Here is a 19,696-nt window from a genome sequence, read left to right on the forward strand (position 1 = left end):
CCCCTCCGGCGGAGCTCCGGAACAGACCCCAAGATGGGATCTCGTGGATACAGAATGTTGCGGCGGTGGAATTAGGTTTTTGTCTCCTGTTCTAATCGTTCTGGGATACATAGGTATATATAGGATGAAGGAGTACGTCGGTGGAGCTCCGAGGGGCCCACGAGGTAGGGGCGCGCCCAGGGGGGGCACCCTCCACCCTCGTGACCACCTCTGGCGCTTCTTGGAGTAGGGTCCAAGTCTCCTGGGTCACGTTCGGTTGGAAAATCACGATCCCGAAGGTTTCATTCCGTTTGGACTCCGTTTGATATTCTGTTTCTTCGAAATACTGAAAAAGGCAAAAAAACAGCAATTCTAGGCTGGGCCTCCGGTTAATAGGTTAGTCCCAAAGTAATATAAAAGTGAAAAATAAAGCCCAATATAGTCCAAAACAGTAGATAAAGTAGCATGGAGCAATCAAAAATTATAGATACGTTGGAGACGTATCACGCCACTCCTCTCATCGGTTTCCCGCCTCTTCTCCCATCAGTTTCCCACTACGAGTGTCAGTGCTCATTGAAGGCTAGGCGGCAACACACCAGCCATCGCACACAGTTTCTAAAAGAACAAATGTGCATGATAGGAGGGAGTAGGTCCCATATGGTGACCAGCGTGAGCAAAATGGTGCAGGTACTGGCTTAACCGTGTGTGATGCAACTGCGCTGTAAAATCAGCACAATTGCGCAAGCGCGAGCAAATGGTGGAGGTACTGGTTTAACCATGTGCAATGCAAGTGCGCTGTGAAATCACCACGATGGCGCAAGCGCAAGCAAAATGGTGCAGGTACTGGCTTAACCGTGTGCGATGCAAGTGCGCTGTAAAATCACCATCACTGTGCAGGCGCAAGAAAAATGGTGCAGGTACTGGCTTAACCGTGTGCGATGCAAGTGTGCTGTAAAATCAGCATAACTGCGCAAGCGCGAGCAAAAGGTGCAGGTACTGGTTTAACCCTGTGTGATGAAAGTGCATTGTGAAATCACCACGACTGCGCAAGCGGGAGCACAATGGTGCAGGTATTGGCTTAACCATGTGCGATGCAAGTGCGCTGTAAAATCACCATGACTGTGCAAGCGCGAGCAAATGGAGGAGGTACTGGTTTAACCATGTGCGATGCAAGTGCGTTGTAAAATCACCACGACTGCGCAAGCGTGAGCAAAATGGGGTACTGGCTTAACCGTGTGTGATGCAAGTGCGCTGTAAAATCACCATTACTGCGCAAGCTAAAGGCGGGTGAGTTTATTTAGAAATTAGGACAAACCGTGTGCGAGAGACCAGGTAGCTAGAAATATAAAAACAAACTACCCGCCTTGAGTGTTGCAAAAATCGGCGGTTCCGCCACTTTTCGTTATTATCATACACGCATATTCTTATCGGACCGTGCGCGATTTTGGGCACTCCCGCACCGCATCAATTCCTTTACCCAAATTTTACTAGCCTCGTACTTCAACCGTCGCCCGCACTCCTCCAACACCGACCTTATAGTAAAATAGCGGTAGCCGAGGCATTTGAACCGTCGCCTTCCCTCGTCCACGACCATCTCCACCCACTATTACTAAAAAAATTTAGTAGCTGTGGCGTATCCTCAAACACCACAATCCCCCACCTGCACCCCTCCCCCTGGAACCCTAGCTCGCGGCCGCCGCCGGCGCCGCCGCCAACCCATGTCGGTTTTCCCGTTCCTCGTAGCTTAGATAATAAAGTTCAGGTTACCCAGTGATTCCCATACCGTCGACCCACTCCCCTGAGTTTTTAGATCAGGCCTGCAGTGTCCCTCCCCACCATATCCACATTCCTTGCTCCAGAATGTCACAGCCTAAGCTCGACCACGTATCCCGGGGAGCCCGATGAGTGTTCGGCCAAGAAGTGGTTTATCATGGCCTCTCCGGCGAACGTTGGCGAGGTGGCCGCCGTTCGCCCCGACCTGTCGATCCCGGAGCAACACGTCACCACCGAAGCCGGCGAAGACATTGACTACGTTGCCATGTCGAAGGCTTCATGTTAGCGGGTTTGCATATTACTATATCTCAAGAAAGCTGGCTACGACATCAAGCTCGTCGACAGTGACAACTTCACGCGGGCCATGTCACAGGTTACGTGGTCCATCCCCAACCCCTCTAGTTCAACCGCCGTCGATCTCTTCGATGGCCCTTCCACTGATCTCCTCCGCCAAGCGGTCAAGGATTTGTGATCCTTATACGCCATCGAGCCCATTTTGTCATTTCTGAAGGACACGTTCTGTGGCGGTGGCTTGGAATCCTCAATTGCCAAGTCAGATCTCATCGACCATGACCACAACCACGACCACGAGGAGGGCACCCACAAAGGTTCTTAAACCATGGGTCTGTGCTCTTCTAATTGGAAGGATACCATCCATGAAATGTGAGGAAACATCCTATTAGCAAATCTTACCTTTACTAGCTTGCCAACCCGTACCCTTTGTTGTCATAGCATTTGTCGTGCGGTGCTATAACTATGTCGTGTTTAATTATTTCAGTTATGCAAAAACGTATTGTTCAATAGGGCTATGTGATGTTTAAGTATGAATTGTCCACTTCAGTTTCATGAATGGCTATATTTGGTTGTTTACAGTGAGTAGATGCCTTGTTTATCTGTGTTAGGTTGTTAGGTTGGTTGATGTGAGCATTTTTCAGTTATCGAGCCGATGCCTTGTTTATATGTATTTTGTCTTAGTTTGGTTGCAGTGAGCATTTGTCCAGTTATCGAGCAGATGCCTTGTTTATCTATATTTGGTTGTTAGGTTGTTTTTTTAGCATTTGTCCAGTTTTCAAGCAGATTATTTGTCTGTATTTGCTTGTTAGGTTGGTTGCAGTGAGCATTTGTCCAGTTTTCAAGCATATGCCATGTTTATCTTTATTTGCTTGTTAGTTTTTGGTTCCAGTGAGACTCTGTCCAGTTTTCAATGGCTATACTTGGTTGTATACTAATCATTTATGCCTTGTTTATTTCAGTCATTCACATTGTCTTGTTCATTATGTGCAAGTCGGAACTGTGCCGCTCGACTGCATCAATACCAGTTTGAACGGCTATATTTTTTTCCAGTTATGCCTGGTGTAGGTAACACATGCCCTTTATTTCAGTTTTACACATTTATCCAGTGATGTTTAAGCATTACCTACGTTCTATTCATTTTCAACAATACCAGTTTGAATTGCAATATTTGATGGCTGTTAAGCCTGCTGTCGGTAACATTGCCTTACATTTTATATATGGTTTAACAGCATGGTAAAACCAACACTTCATGCTATCATTTGGAGATTATATTGTTTACCTTTGCTATATTTGTTCGATGTTAAGGTTGCCATACTTATCATGCCTTTCCACTACTTATGCAGGAGAACAACAGGAGCAACCACCATTTTCCGCCAAGGTTAGCTTCATCCCCCGGCTTGTACTCCCCCGCCGTTCCATAATGTAGTGCATATAGATCCAGGCCTGGACACTTGTTAGCTTCTAATATTGACTTGTTGCTTGTAGGTACATATGCCCTTGGCAAGGATCCACGCATCGACCCTTTTTGCGTATGGGGCAATGAGATATTCATGAACAAGCATCAAGTGAGGAAATTGATAAGGATTATTAGCAAAAAGATACGAATGGTGGCAAGCAAATTATTTGTTTATGCTCTATCCAACACAACAGTGAGCTCTAGGATGGTAACTACAAACTCTGCAACCTTCTCTTTTTACTGCCCATAATGAGTTGTTAGACAACAATGTCTGAATCTTTTTTGTTCGCAGTGGTTCTCGAAGTAGTTCACTCAAGATTACCTCACAAAGTACATGATTGGTGGACACACAATGAAGGTTAAAGTATTTCATCCAGACTACAATGAGCATCGAGAAGTCGTAATGAAGACAGTGAAGGATGGACGGGCAGCCATCACAAGGGGTTGGCCTAGAGTCGTGCGCGCATTACTCATGGAGGATGGCACAATATGGACATTCTGCTTCAACTTCTCTAGCAACCAAAATGTCTTTCACCTCTCTCTTTACAGTCTTTAGTACAACTGTGGTTCATCATTCTTTAGTTGGTGCTTTTGTAGTTCTTCAGTATATGTACCTGTGCATCGAATTATGCATTCATGGTTGAACCTATATTTGTAATAAACCTGGTTGGATATGAAATAAGTGATTGCCTACTTTCAAATTCAAAAAGGTGATTTTTAAATTAGGGATTAACTAGGGATTAATTAGGAATTAATTAGAGATTACACTGCACACGTGGAGATCAGATACATTTCAAGGATCCACTACGTGTGCAATCAATCTCCATCGCACACACGATCAGCGGAAAAACATGTGCGATCAATCTCCACTGCACACACGATCAGCCAAGAAAAAACGTGTGCGATTAACGACAGCATCGCACACAGTTCTTTCTTATTAAATGTTTGCGATAATCACCTTATCACACACGCTTTGAAATTATTGACTGTTTGTGATGTTGTGCGCATCGCAAACATTTGGTACTTCTTGCATTAACTGTGTGGGATGTACATACTAACGGAAACTTATTCCTTGGATGGACTGTGTGGAATGTACATACGAACTGAAACGTTTAGTGGGGGCTGACTGTGTGGGATGTACTTACGACCGGAAATGATTTCACCTGTATAATTGTATTTTTAAGCACTACTGTATGTATAACCGTATTACCTCGCTCGCCGGTCGCACACGACCTCATTTTGCCGAGCGTGTGTGCCAGGAGGGCATATCCCCGACGGTTTATGGGTCGTGTGGGAAGGACCCCCCCTATCGCCCACACTCACTTGGCGACGGTTCCAAATGCCATCACGGAAAGGGGTTTAAAACCGTTTGTATAGCATTGACGCGTACAAGTGACTAATGTGAGTCTATGGATTATATGCACTCTTACCTTTCCGCAATTTGCTAGCCTCTTAGGTACCGTGCATTACCCTTTCTCACCTCGAGAGTCGGTGCAAACTTTGCTAGTGCATCCAAACCCCATGATATGATACACTCTATCACACATAAGCCTTATTATATCTTCCTCAAAACAGCCACCGTACCTACCTATTATGGCCTTTCGATAGCCATTTCGAGATATATTGCCATGCAACTTCCACCGCTTCCGTTTTGATTACTTGAGTATTCATTGTCATATTGCTTTGCATAATCGTAAGATAGCTAGCATGATATTTCCATGGCTTGTCTGTTTTTTGGTATCCCTACTACGCTAGATCATTGCACATCCTGGTACACTGCCAGAGGCATTCATATAGAGTCATATTTTGCTCTAGGTATCGAGTTGTAATTTTTATTTTCTTTTGGGTTGTAAGTAAATAGAAGTGTGATGATCATCATTATTCATTATTAGAGCATGTCCCAGTGAGGAAATGATGATGGAGACTATGATTCCCCCGCCCCCCAAGTCGGGATGAGGCTCTGGACAAAAATAAAAATAAAAATAAAATAAAAAGTGAGGCCAAAAAGAGCCAAAGAAAAAAGGAAAAAAGAAAAGAAAAGGCAAGAAAAAAAGAGAGAAAAGAGAGAAGGGGTGAGGGAGTCCCGGACTAGGGGGTGTCTGGATAGCCGAACTGTCATCATCGGCCGGACTCCAAGACTATGAAGATACAGGATTGAAGACTTCGTCCCGTGTCCGGATGGGACTTTCCTTGCTGTGGAAGGCAAGCTTGGCGATACGGATATGTAGATCTCCTACCATCGTAACCGACTTTGTGTAACCCGAGCCCTCTCCGGTGTCTATATAAACCGGATGGCTTTAGTCCGTAGGATGAACAACAATCATACCATAGGCTAGCGTCTAGGGTTTAGCCTCCTTGATATCGTGGTAGATCTACTCTTGTAACACACATCATCAATATTAATCAAGCAGGACGTGGAGTTTTACCTCCATCAAGAGGGCCCGAACCTGGGTAAAACATCGTGTCCCTCGTCTCCTGTTACCATCCGCCTAGACGCACAGTTCGGGACCCCCTACCCGAGATCCGCTGGTTTTGACACCGATATTGGTGCTTTCATTGAGAGTTCCTCTGTGCCGTCACCATCAGGAAGGATGCCTTTTCCCGTCTTCAAAGACGGCACCGTCGTCAAGGGAGCTTTGGCCACCGGCCAGACTATCCGGCTAGGCGGTTTTCTTATGACCGCCTGTTCGGCCGCCGCTCCGACAATGACCTCTCAGGTCACTAAAAGCGATCTTCACGTCAGCTCGGGATTGGCCGAGCAGCTAGATCTGATTGAGCTCTCCTCCGTAAATGAGCTCTTGGATCGCATCGCCGCCCTGGGAGTCGCTACCGACTACGATCAGATTGGGCTTAAAACCGATCTGAGAGAGATTAACTCTCCCCAAGTTACCCACCACGTTGTCGTGGTAGAGGAACAATGCGCGACTCTTCTTCTATGTTAAAAACCAACTATGTCCGGATTCCTGATCCCTTCATGCCGGATTCCCGCGGAGGGACGGACGCTAATCAAATACTGAACCTAAAGTCAGGCATCGGACCAGATTCGTTGGAAAGCGTCCAGCAAACCAAGCTTCCGAATCCGGAAGCTTCTTGGCCTTTGAGCCTCAGATTGGGCGGGGTTCCGAACTTGATTCCACCCGCCCACCCAAACATAAGCGATATATCTCAAATACGGCAAGAGCCCGATGAAACAGTACATCGTTACTGGGCCAGATTCCTCCTGGTTATGAACAGGATAAAGGACTGCCATGAAGAAAGGGCAATTTCAATTTTCTGCAACAATTGCATGGACAAGGGAATCATAAACGCCATCAGTCATCGCGAAGTTACACGCTTCGCTGACCTAGTGATCATTGTACAAAAATACTATGCGATGGAGAGTGCCTGGAAAACCGAAACTAGGTTTTGGGACAATCCGGCCCTGAATACAACCCAAGTCCGAAATAAAAGAGTGCGTCATACTCAAGCACCTGGGTTAAAAACCAAAAAGCAAAAACCCCCTAAAGGGTACAGAACCGTACTGGAGGGATGGCTCAACGGACCCTGCAAAATCCACAGTACGGAGGGCGCCACTCCAACACATAGCCTTCGAGCATGTTGGATACTACGGCAGGTGGCCAAAAGTGGCGAAGGCTTTTTAGCCCCGGGCAACCAGCCCAGCAGCACCAGTACGGTATTAACAGTCTTCGAGACTTTCGCATCAAATAACATGCGGAAATGAACAATCCGCAGTCTTGCCAAAGTCTACCAAGTAGCAACAACAAATCCATGGAGCGACACGGCTATCACCTTCAATGCCAGCGACAAACCTAAATTCCGAACAGCTAGAGCACCAGCCGCATTGGTCCTCAGTCCGATAGTGGACGACTTTCGTCTAACCATGGTACTCATGGATGGCGGTAGCGGATTAAACCTCATCTACGAGGAAACCCTTCAAAAAATGAAAATTGACTGGAGCCGCATTGAGCGAAGCAGCACAACCTTCAGGGGGATAATCCCTAGTCGAGAAGTACGCTGCACAAGAAAAATCACACTAGATGTAGTGTTCGGCTCGCCGGACAATTATAGGTCCGAAGAGGTCACGTTCCAAGTGGCCCCATTCGGCAGCGGATATCACGCTTTGTTAGGGCGAGAGGCATTCACAATCTTCCAAGCTATACCCCATTACGGGTACATGAAGCTCAATATGCCCGGACCCAATGGAATAATCACTCTCGCCAGTGATCCAGATACAGCACCCCGCGCTGAAAATAAGACAGCCGCACTGGCCCTAGAGGCATTATCCGAAGCCCTAGCGGCAGAGGAATTAACTGCGCAGTGCTCCACGGTGGATAGGGACGATGTGATACTTGATAAGAGGTCCAAGTCCACCTCTTTCAAACCAGCAGACGAAATAGTCAAATTTCTGGTCCACCCAACGGACCCCACAAAGACGGCATCCATTGGGGCACAATTAAATCCTGATGTAGAAGCCACACTGCGAGAATTCCTTCGGGAAAATTGGGACATTTTTGCCTGGCACCCTTCAGACATGCCAGGGATCCCACGCAGGCTGGCAGAGCACAACCTAAATATCCTAAAAGGATTCAAGCCAGTCAAACAAGCTCTTCGGCGATTTTCCGAACCCAAAAGACAGGCAATGGGAGAGGAGCTAACCAAACTCTTAGAAGCCGGATTCATCAGAGATATCAAACATCCGGACTGGCTAGCCAACCTGGTAATGGTACCAAAAAAGGACAAATCCTGGCGCCTCTACATCGATTTCAAAGACCTTAACAAGGCATGTCCAAAGGACCCTTTCCCTCTCCCTCGCATCGACCAAATCATCGATGCTACCGCAGGGCACGATTCATTGTGCTTCCTCAATGCATACTCCGGATACCATCAAATCAAGATGGCAGAAAAAGACCAGGCCGCAATGGCATTCATTACTCCATATGGGCCATTCTGCTTCAACACAATGCCCTCCGGACTCAAAGACACCGGCGCAACATATCAGCGCATGATTCAGACATGTCTGGCTACCCAGATAGGCAAAATAGTAGAGGCATACGTAGACGATGTGGTCGTCAAGACCAAACACGTCGAAACTCTAGTAGACGACTTGAGGGTGACATTTGACAACCTCCGAGCATATGACATTAAGCTCAACCCAAAAAAGTGTGTCTTCGGAGTACCAGCCGGAAAGCTTTTGGGCTTCATTGTATCCGGTAGAGGAATTGAAGCAAACCCAGCCAAGATCCGAGCTCTGTCACAATTGGATAACCCAAAAGACCTCAAGCAAATACAAAAACTAACTGGGTGCGTAGCGGCTCTAAGCCGCTTCATCTCCCATTTGGGAGAAAAGGCTCTGCCCCTCTATCGCCTCCTCCGGCGCACCGAACACTTCGAATGGACAGATGCCGCCACGGCCGGACTCGAAGAAATCAAGGCCATACTGGCAACAAATCCGGTCCTGGCCGCGCCCAACCTGGGCGAACCTATGTTATTATACATCGCAGCAACACATCAAGTTGTTAGCGCGGTACTCGTCGTCGAACGAGAAACTTAAGGGCACAGATTCCCTCTTCAAAAACCAGTATACAACATATCCACTATCTTAACTCCATGCAAGTCCCGGTACCCACATTATCAAAAGATAGCGTATGCGGTGTTCGTGGCATCCCGGAAGCTGCGACACTACTTTCAAGAGTGTTCCATAACGGTGGCCTCCGAAGTACCTCTCAACGATATTATAAACAACCGCGATGCAATGGGCAGGATTGCAAAATGGGCCATTGAGATCTTACCATTTGATATAACCTACAAACCACGGCGAGCTATAAAGTCGCAAGTCCTGGCTGACTTCGTCGCCAAATGGACCGAAGCCGAACTCCCTAAAGAGTATGGCACGTACTTCAATTGGATCATGCATTTCGACGGATCCAAAATGCTGGCTGGCTTGGGGGCTGGCGTCGTCTTGACGTCCCCAACTGGAGACACAGTCCAATACGTACTTCAAATAATGTACATGGACTCCAACAATGCAGCTGAATACGAGGCCCTTCTACACGGCCTCCGGATGGCAATCTCCATGGGCATTCAATGCCTAGAGGTGCGTGGGGATTCAAACCTTGCAATATCCCAAGTAAATGGAGACTTTGACGCCAAAGATCCGAAAATGGCAGCTTACCGCAACGCCGTCCTAAAAATGTCAGCTCGATTCGAAGGACTCGAATTCCATCATGTAGCCCGGGATAATAACCAGGCAGCAGACGTGTTAGCACGCATTGGCGCAAAACGTGACGCCGTCCCTCCAAACATCTTCCTGGAACGGCTCTTTAAGCCATCCGTATTATGGGAAGAGGTGTCCGGAAATAACAATCCGGAGCCAGCTGCATCACCTAACTCAGACAAATCTGACACGATCGGCGGCTCAGCCAATGAAATAACACCTTCAGCCCACGAAATAATGGCAGTAATTGGCCCGTGGACGGAACCATTCCTAGCCTACTTAATTAGGCAGGAACTTTCCAAAGATCAAAATGAGGCCCGCTGCATAGTTCGGCGGTCTAAAGCCTACAAGGTCCATGAGGGAGAACTTTATAAGAAAAGCACGACCGGAATCCTTCAAAGGTGTATCTCCGAAGAGGAAGGGCGAAATCTCCTGGCTGAAATTCACGCCGGACTCGGCGGGTACCACGCCGCCGCCCGGGCCCTTGTAGGCAAGGCCTTCCGTACAGGATTTTATTGGCCGACCGCCCGAGCAGATGCTCAGGACTTAGTCCAACGATGCGTCGGTTGCCAGCTCTTTGCCAATCAGAGCCATATGCCACCCACCGCCCTCAAAACTATACCCATTACTTGGCCGTTCATGGTCTGGGGGCTTGACATGGTTGGACCCCTTAAAGGGGGAACCCACAAGCACAAATACTTATTGGTCATGGTGGATAAATTCACCAAATGGATAGAGGCCAAGCCGGTTAAAACGGCAGAATCCGGACCTGTGATAGACTTCATATCCGGGGTAGTACACCGCTTCGGCATCCCCCAGAGCATCATCACTGATAATGGCACGAATTTCACGACCGACGAGGCTAAACTCTGGTGCAAAAACATGGGCATCAAGCTCGACTACGCTTCATTCTACCACCCTCAAACTAATGTTCAAGTGGAACGAGCAAATGGTCTAATCATGAGCAGCATCAAACCCAGATTAGTGCGGTCCCTCACGGAATCTAACACGCACTGGGTAGAGGAGCTCGACTCCGTACTCTGGGGGCTGCGGACCACTCCAAACCGCACAACCGGATTCACACCATTTTTTATGGTATACGGCGCTGAGGCAGTTTTGCCCTGCGACATAATTCATGACTCACCTCGCGTGCGCATGTACGAGGAAAGAGAAGCTGAGTTAGATCGGCAGGACAGTTTGGACGCTTTAGAGGAGGAGCGCGACGTGGCAAAATCCCGCTCCGCATTTTATCAACAGCAGGCTCGAAGATATCAAAGCCGAGAAGTACGGGCCAAAACTTACAATGTTGGCGAGCTAGTTCTACGCCTGCCGGACAAGAAAAAGGACAAACTTAAGCCCAAATGGGAAGGTCCCTTCATCATTGACCAAGTCCTTACCGGCGGTGCATACCGTCTATGCAACGCATCTGACAACCGACTCGAGCCAAACCCATGGAACACAGCCCGTCTCCGAAGATTTTACGCCTAGCGCCGGACTCAGGGTTCGTCTCCTTCCTCCATCCACCTTTCTTATTTTTTCACTGTCTTTGTTTTCCCTCCTTTCTCCTCTCCTTTCTTCAGCTCAAACCTCTCGAGGGCTGATCTGCGCTTTGTTCGCACTTACTCGATGTGCTACTCGCACTCGTTATACCCGGGGGCTTCTTTAACAGAAGCTTATTTATACGGGCTTCATGCCCAACACATGTGTCATACTTCCGCATGTACCTTTTATTCACCATTATATGCATCGATAAGACTTAAGTTTTGGCCAAGCTGGGTTGCCTGGCTCCTGTGCTTACCCCTATGTTCCCGATTGTTCGGCTAGGAGGTAAAGGGAGCACCTCTGCGATTGTTACTGCCGGGTCAGCCGGATGTGTACCTCAGACTGGGTGAAGCCGAAAGCTAGCGTTCTTAAGAGAATATTCGGTCGGTGACTTGAAAGATGATTTATTACTTACTTATTTATTTGCCCCCAGATGCTTTTTCTGCTATTTTCGCAGTCCGGACATGCACTTTAGGGCATGCCTCCCCAGGGAAAGGAACCCTTAACGGAACTATTCTCCCTGGAAGATGTTTCTTACTAACCATGTAATATAACATAGCTAGTTGGGCACTTGTCTGATAAAGCAATTATGACCCCGACGCCTTGTCTCCACGCATGCCCCGGTTCTTCTATAACCGTAAGGGTATTCGGACACACTCCAGACTGTTGGGTCCCGAGGTTGAAGTGAAAAGGTCCGCAAAGACAAACGATCTACAATCTGGCTAGAAGGCATTTTACACGTCATTTCAAAATTACATCGTCAAACTGACTGATTGTACTCCTCTTCAATCCCATCTAACAGGCTGTCTAATTTACAGTCCTGTTGGGAATATTTCGTGGCCAGTTCTACTTGGCCATACATCAAGCTCATAGGGATCTCCTTCCCGTCAGGCCCCGCAGGTCCGACCTCGGCCATGTGGTTTGGGTCAGCCTTCGGATACCGCGTCTTCACCATGGCCCAGGCCTCCCTGGCGCCTTGACGGCAGGCCGATATCTTCCACAGACGGAGGCGTCGCTGTGCTCCCTGAAGCTTCTCCGCAAGCCCTCCAAGGCCCTCGGGTAGGGAGACGGAAGGCCATAAAGCCTGCATGACGCCACTCATCGCCTGCCGAACACGTTCGAGAAGCTGCACCAGCTCGGGAAGTTGGTCACCCGTCGAACCAGGCATTTCCTCCGCAGGGCGACCTGTGAGCACACCTACAGAAATATTTCTGTTAACCGACTTCCTCGACGAACTCTTCTTTTCAAAAGAGTTTGCTCAAGCACTTACTATAGATGCCGCGACGAAGCCGCTGATTCTCCTTCAAGGAGCCAGACAGCTGGGCCCGAACACCTTTTAGCTCTTCTCCAAGCTGGGTGTGGGCATCTTGGAGTTTGTTCCTCTCCTGCTGCACCTTCGTAAGCACCCTCTCGCCGGCCTTCAACTGGCGTAGTAGCTGTTGCTTGTCCGGATCTAGTCCGGCGCCCTCTGCAATATTATTGTCAGACTATACACACACGCCACATTTTGTTAACTACTTCTCTTTTCAAAAATATTAATTACCAGAGGGGGTCTCCGTGGCTCCCCCAGCAGCGGCTAGTGCGGCCTCAAGTTGGGCCTTGCACTTTTGAAGCTCCTGAGACAGGTGGGTATTCTTCTCAGTAAGATCCTGCATAACAAATGATCTTTAAATCAGTTAGTTTAACTATTTTAAGTATCGGGGGCTACTAGCATATATAGCCATTAAAATTCCTAACCCGTATGTCCTTTACATACTGCTCCGTGGCTTTGGTTAAACCATCTTGAGCAGCACGGAGGTGCGCGTCTCCCGCATTAAAGGCATTTAAAGCCTCAGGGGAGAAACACGCGTCACGAAGAATTGTCCGACGGCGCCTATGATTCATGGCACTCTCCACCTCAGACCTGGTGGCGGACAACCTGTCGGCATCCTCCGTTGGAGGAGCGTCCGGCTCGCGCCTTGCGCTAGCCTCCCCTTCCGGACCAGGCGTTGGAGCCTGGCTGGCGGAGGCTTGGTGGGCACCCTCTCCGGAGTCAGTCCGGCGAGCGCTTTTTCTCCTGGAAGAATCATGAGCATTAATATGCCTCCCAGGAATTTTTTCCCTTAAAGGACAATGGTGCGCCATACCTTTGCGGCGACGTTTCGATTCGCGCCGCACTCCTCTTCCACCTGCTGGGCCAAACTGACCCCTTTTGGTCAGTCACCGCAAGCTCGGCTTCCTGCCGTGGAGGCACCGCCTGCCGAGCACCATTGGTGCATGGTGGTTAGAAATAAGCATTAACAAAGCAACGGTGTCAGAACTTCGGTCGTACTCACCTGGGAAGCCGGACACAAACCAGGGTAGTCAGCCGTAATGGAGACCAAAGCATTATCTATGCTGAGCTGGTGGAACACCCCGTCAATTAAATCCACCTTTATGTCCGGATCCTCTTCGGAGGCCGGATCAAGGGATCTTCCCGGATCCTCGGGTTATGGAGCCGGACTGTGTATGCGCTCCACATCCCGACGCAGTTCCTGCATCAAAATCACAGAGTAAGGCATTTAACTTCGAAAGCACGGGTCGAATGAATAAACGTTCGCTTACCCAGCTCCGAGGGTTATTCATGGAGAACCCATTCAATGGGCTCGTCTGGAGAAAGTCTTCCTTCTCCCCCTTGTACAAGCCGGACAGGATCTTCACCAGATCCGCGGCCGATCCTGGCCCCTTGCGGCCATGACGGGTGGCGTCGTTCTCCCTGTTGAAGTCCCACATGGGGTGGCCCCTATATTGGAGCGGCTGCACCCCTCGCATAATGCATGTGGCCATGATTCCAATCATGGTCAATCCGGAGTGGGCCAGTAACCTAATCCGGCCCATCAGATAATGGACGCTCACATCATCCTCCCGTTGAGGGCTCCATGGGCGCCAACTCAGGCGTTTCTTCAAGGGGGCATTGCTGAACTCCGGGAGGCCGATCCGAACTGGATCCGGCAGAGGAGCATCCTCCATATAGAACCATTCCGAAGGCCAATCTTCGGACGCCTTCTTCGGGGTGCCGGATGGATATCCGGTCCCGGCGATGCGCCATATTTCGGCTCCGCCCACTTAATATATCGACCCCTTGTGAGAACGGGGTATGAGGCAAAACAATCTCTTCCACAGTGCAAAATTGGGCTCGATGCCCAGGAACAGCTCGCAAAGAGCTACAAAGCCCGCGATGTGCAAAATGGAGGCAGGTGTAAGGTGGTGAAGCTGGAGTCCGTAGAACTCTAGGAGCCCCCGGAGAAACGGATGTATGGGAAATCCAAGTCCCCTTATTAAATAAGGGACGAAGCATACCCGCTCCCCTTGGGAGGGGTTGGGAACGCTCTCTGCCTGCTTTCCACCCCGGAAGGTGGCCAGTCCGGCCCGAACCAGAACCATGAAGGCTGGGGGAAGATATCCCTCGGTTTGGAGCGCCACTAGCTCGCTGTGTGGAACTGAGCATCTCCCCCAATCTCCTGGCTTAGGGCTGGGAGCGCGAGAGGAGGATCCGCGTCGACTGTCCATGATAGAGTGGATTTTTGATAGAGGCGCTTCGATGAGAACTTGCGGAAGGAGGATGGTGTGAGTTGGATCTAGATCCTCACCTCTCTTATAGGCGGCTCGTTCGCACAGCTGGGGGGAGAAATGTAAAAATACCCTAGCTTTTCGCATTCATACGACACGTGGAAGAAGGCCATTATTGGGCGTAGAAGCCAAGGAGCACAACATTTATGAGGAAGCCGGACACTATTCGACAGGAACATGAAGTTTGAAGGAGAACCCGCCTTGCAACACCGAAGACAACATATGCGCCAGGCTCGTCGTCATTGAAGCCTGGTTCGGGGGCTACTGAGGGAGTCCCGGACTAGGGGGTGTCCGGATAGCCGAACTATCATCATCGGTCGAACTCCAAGAATATGAAGATACAAGATTGAAGACTTCGTCCCGTGTCCAGATGGGACTTTCCTTGGCGTGGAAGGCAAGCTTGGCGATACGGATATGTAGATCTCCTACCATTGTAACCAACTTTGTGTAACCCTAGCCCTCTCCGGTGTCTATATAAACCGGATGGCTTTAGTTCGTAGGACGAACAACAATCATACCATAGGCTAGCTTCTAGGGTTTAGCCTCCTTGATCTCGTGGTAGATCTACTCTTGTAACACACATCATCAATATTAATCAAGCAGGACGTAGGGTTTTACCTCCATCAAGAGGGCCCGAACCTGGGTAAAACATCGTGTCCCTCGTCTCCTGTTACCATCCGCCTAGACGCACAGTTCGGGACCCCCTACCAGAGATCCGCCGGTTTTGACACCAACAAGGGGCATGATAATTCCACACTTGTGCTTCAAAGTAGCACCATGTCTTTCATATGGAGAGTCTCCTATGTTGTCACTTTCATATACTAGTGGAAATTTTTCATTATAGAGTTAGATTGCGCACCCACTCAGTTTTCATGTTGAGATCTCATACACTTATAGCTCTTAGTGCATTCGTTGCATGGCAATTCCTACTCCTCGCATAGATATCAATTGATGGGCATCTCCATAGCCCGTTGGTTAGCCACGTCGATGTGAGACTTTCTTACTTTTTTGTCTTCTCTATATTTACCCCTATCAGCATACTCTATTCCACCCATAGTGCTATATGTATGGCTTGCGCTCATGTATTGCATGGGAGTTGAAAAAGCTGAAGCACGTTAAAAAGTATGAACCAATTGCTTAGCTTGTCATCGGGGTTGTGCATGATAAATACTTTGTGTTAAGAAGACAGAGCATGACAAGACTATATGATTTTGTAGGGATAGCTTTCTTTAGCGTTGATATTTTGAAAGATACGATTGTTTGTTGGGATGCCTGAGTATTGATGTCTTTATGTCAAATTATAGACAATTGCTTTGAATCATTCGTGTCTTAATATTCATGCCATGATTAGATATATGATCAAGATTTTGCTAGGTAGCATTACACATCAAAAATTATCTTTTTTATCAGTTACCTACTCGAGGGCGAGCAGGAATTAACGTTGGATTCCGGGCTCCGCGGACCCAAGAAGGTTCGAACTCAGGGGCGTGTGCGAAGAACTCAACCTCTCATGCCGATCGACTCACTGCTCTCCCAACCTAGCTCGAGGAACAAGAAGGAAAAGGACATGGCAGTTTGCCCAGGTTCGGGCCACCTTGTGATGTAAAACCCTACTCCTACTTTGTGGTGGATTAGCCTCGCGGGGGGCTGAGGATGAACTAGTACAAGGGGAAGAACAGGCTCAGGAGGCTTGTTCTTGTGATGAGCTCTGAGGATTCAGTCTCTCAAGGGCTCGATGACTCCCCCCTTCTATGGTGGTGGCTATGCTATCTCTACTCCTAATGTCTAACTTGGTAGGATTGCATCCATGACTTTTTTTGTCCCACCAGTTTCGTCCGGTTTTATTTCATCTATTTTTTTCATTCCCTCACCCCCACACCCACCCAAATCCACCCACGTAGCCCAAAGAACCAGCCCGCCGCCTGAGACCATCAGAGTTGCCCTGCCGCCGATCGCCTAAAGAAGACACTGCCGGATCTCGCCTACGTGTTACGGGATCACGGACAATTCTAGATCGCCTGGCCGCCGATCCCATCAAGCAGACCCCGCCGGATCTCGCCTACATGGGATCGCCGCCATCGTGCGATTTGCGCACTTGTCAGCGCCGTCGCCGTGACACCCATCGAGAAGACCCTGCCGGATCTCGCATCCACGTTTCTGGATCCCCACCACAGATGTAGGAGCTCACGTCGGCGCCGCTGCGAATGCAGGGTGGTTTCAACCCTAGGTATGTTGAACGGTTTCAACATGTCTGCGGTTCAATCAAATGACTAAAGTTCTAACCATGACTTCTGTGAGTTTTAACCATGACTTCTCTGACTTTCAACAACTTCTAACCATGACTTAACAGCAAGTATAAACCATGACTTCATTGAGTTTTGTTACAAAAACAGGGCATCATGCAATTGTATATGCAGATGTATGTCAGACTGCAAATAGCTGCTATAAAGTTTACAACAGGTCACAGAAACAAACTACAAACAACCAAGCAAACAAACAAACGAACAAAGTTGCTGTTAAGTCGCAATCTGAGAGTCTGAGCACCTTGCAACACAAACCGTGCATTCATGATTTCACACCCTTACCAATCACGAGTTTCTGTAATGTAACAAGCTGCCCTTATGTGTTGAAGTCTTGTACAATAGCAAGATGTGCTTGTGCTCTTCGACAGCCTTCATCTAGCTGCAATAGAATGAACATCACATCTTAGCATCTTGATTTTTTAATATGTAACCAGCAAAGTCAGTTTACAAAAATCTAAAAGGTAGCAAAGTCTGTTGGACATGTCTTTCTATTTTGATATGTATAGTAAACTCATAAATCTGTAACAAGCTGCCCTTATGGATTGAATTTCTGTACAATAGGAGAGGGCCTTTAATAATGTTGGTATTTCACGTGATCTACTTGCAAAGTCAGTTTACAATTATTTGCGATATACCTGAGTCTGTTGGACATGACCTTTTTTAATAGTTACATATGGGGACTCCATGCAGCAAGCCAACAGAACATACGGCGTCATCATTGTACCATCCCAGGAGACTGATTGTGTTGCAGACCCGATGGAGGGGTCAAATGTTGACGACTCTAACAAAGGGATTATACTCCACACAGCAACCCAACCACGTAGTTTAGGTATAAGGCTGTGCAAATATACATAGCTTAATTTTATCCTTTTTATGTGATAAATCATACCTAACAAACTTGGGCACAACCGATTCTAATGTATCAAAAATGTGACTTGTAGGAGTCCATATTACTCCCTCAGAACGGATGATACTTGAGAACGATGGTGATAGCACATATGATACTCCAGGTATATATGTACCTCCATGTATATCTTCAGCTACATATTTTGTTACACATGTCAAGCACCATCACAGGAGATGTTGCAGGCCCGATGGAGGGGACAAATCTTGACCACTCTAACAAAGGGAACCTGTAGCCGATGATGTTCACAAGATTTACCCAAGTAGTGCAAGTATTAAGGCTGTGCATATATACAGAGCTTAATTTTATGCCGTTTATGTGATAAATCATGCCTACAACTTTGCCTTATTTTGGTCCAATATTTTGTTATGTTTATATGATGGAGACAACCCTCCATCTCATTCATATATAATGTAGATTCGTTGACAGATCCCAGTAATATGACAAAAGAACTAGCTAGCATGCAACGTATAATGAGGAAAAGAGGCCTCAGAATGTTCCATGACATCCTCTCAGTGAAATCACTAATACTTATCAACCATCCTCTATGGACCTTGAGAACAATGGTGATAGCACGTATGATACTCTAGGTATATTTGTACCTCCATGTCTATCTTCGGCTACATATTTTGTTACACATGTCAAGCACCATCACAGGAGATGTTGCAGGCCCGATGGAGGGGACAAATCTTGACGACTCTAATGAAGGGGTTATACCTGTAGCCGATGATGTTCACAAGATTTACCCAAGTAGTGCATGTATTAAGGTTGTGTATATATACAGAGCTTACTTTTATGCTTTTATGTGATAAATCATGCCTACAACTTTGCCTTATTTTGGTCCAATATTTTGTTATGTTTACATGATGCAGACAACCCTCCAATATCATTCCTATATAATGTAGATTCGTTGCCAGATCCCAGTAATCTAACAAAAGAACTAGCTAGCATGCAACATGATAACAAGGAAAAGAGGTCGTAGAATGTTCCACGCCATCCTCTCAGTGATATCACTAATACTTATCAACCATCCTCTATGGACCTTGACAAAAAAGAGAGCTGATAAATGCTCGGAGGCGAGCTGCTTATCGAAAGAAAAAAGAGGAGGCTACCGTCAAGCAACAAGATGAAAATCTGTCTGCCCTTATGATATCAGGTAATAATGTTTTATGTGTCGGCAATGCGATGATAGTATATATACTCCCTCCATTCTACAATATAATGTTAATATCCGACGAAAAATGATGAGGGCACCATCAATGTACAAGCAGATGTGTGAAATGTTACCCTGTCCCCTCTCAGTGATATCATTAAGGGTGTCAACCAACCTCGGTGGACCTTGATGAGAAAAAGAGCAAATAAAGGCTCGTAGGTGAGTTGCTTACCAAAAGAAGAAAGAGGAGGCTACCGTCAAGCAACAAGATGGAAATTTGTCCGCCCTTATCATATCAGGCAATAATGTTTTATGTGTCCGCATTTCGATGATAGTATATATACTCCCTCCGAGCCCTTACGATATAAGGTTAATATCAATGTACATGTAGATATGCGAAATTGTCCCCTGTTACCTCTCGGTGATATCACTAATGGGTGTCAACCAACCTCAATGGACCTTGATGAGAAAAAAGAGCAAATAAAGGCTC

The sequence above is a fragment of the Triticum aestivum genome, chromosome 5B (assembly GCF_018294505.1).
Source record: "Triticum aestivum cultivar Chinese Spring chromosome 5B, IWGSC CS RefSeq v2.1, whole genome shotgun sequence".
Lineage (NCBI taxonomy): Eukaryota > Viridiplantae > Streptophyta > Magnoliopsida > Poales > Poaceae > Triticum > Triticum aestivum.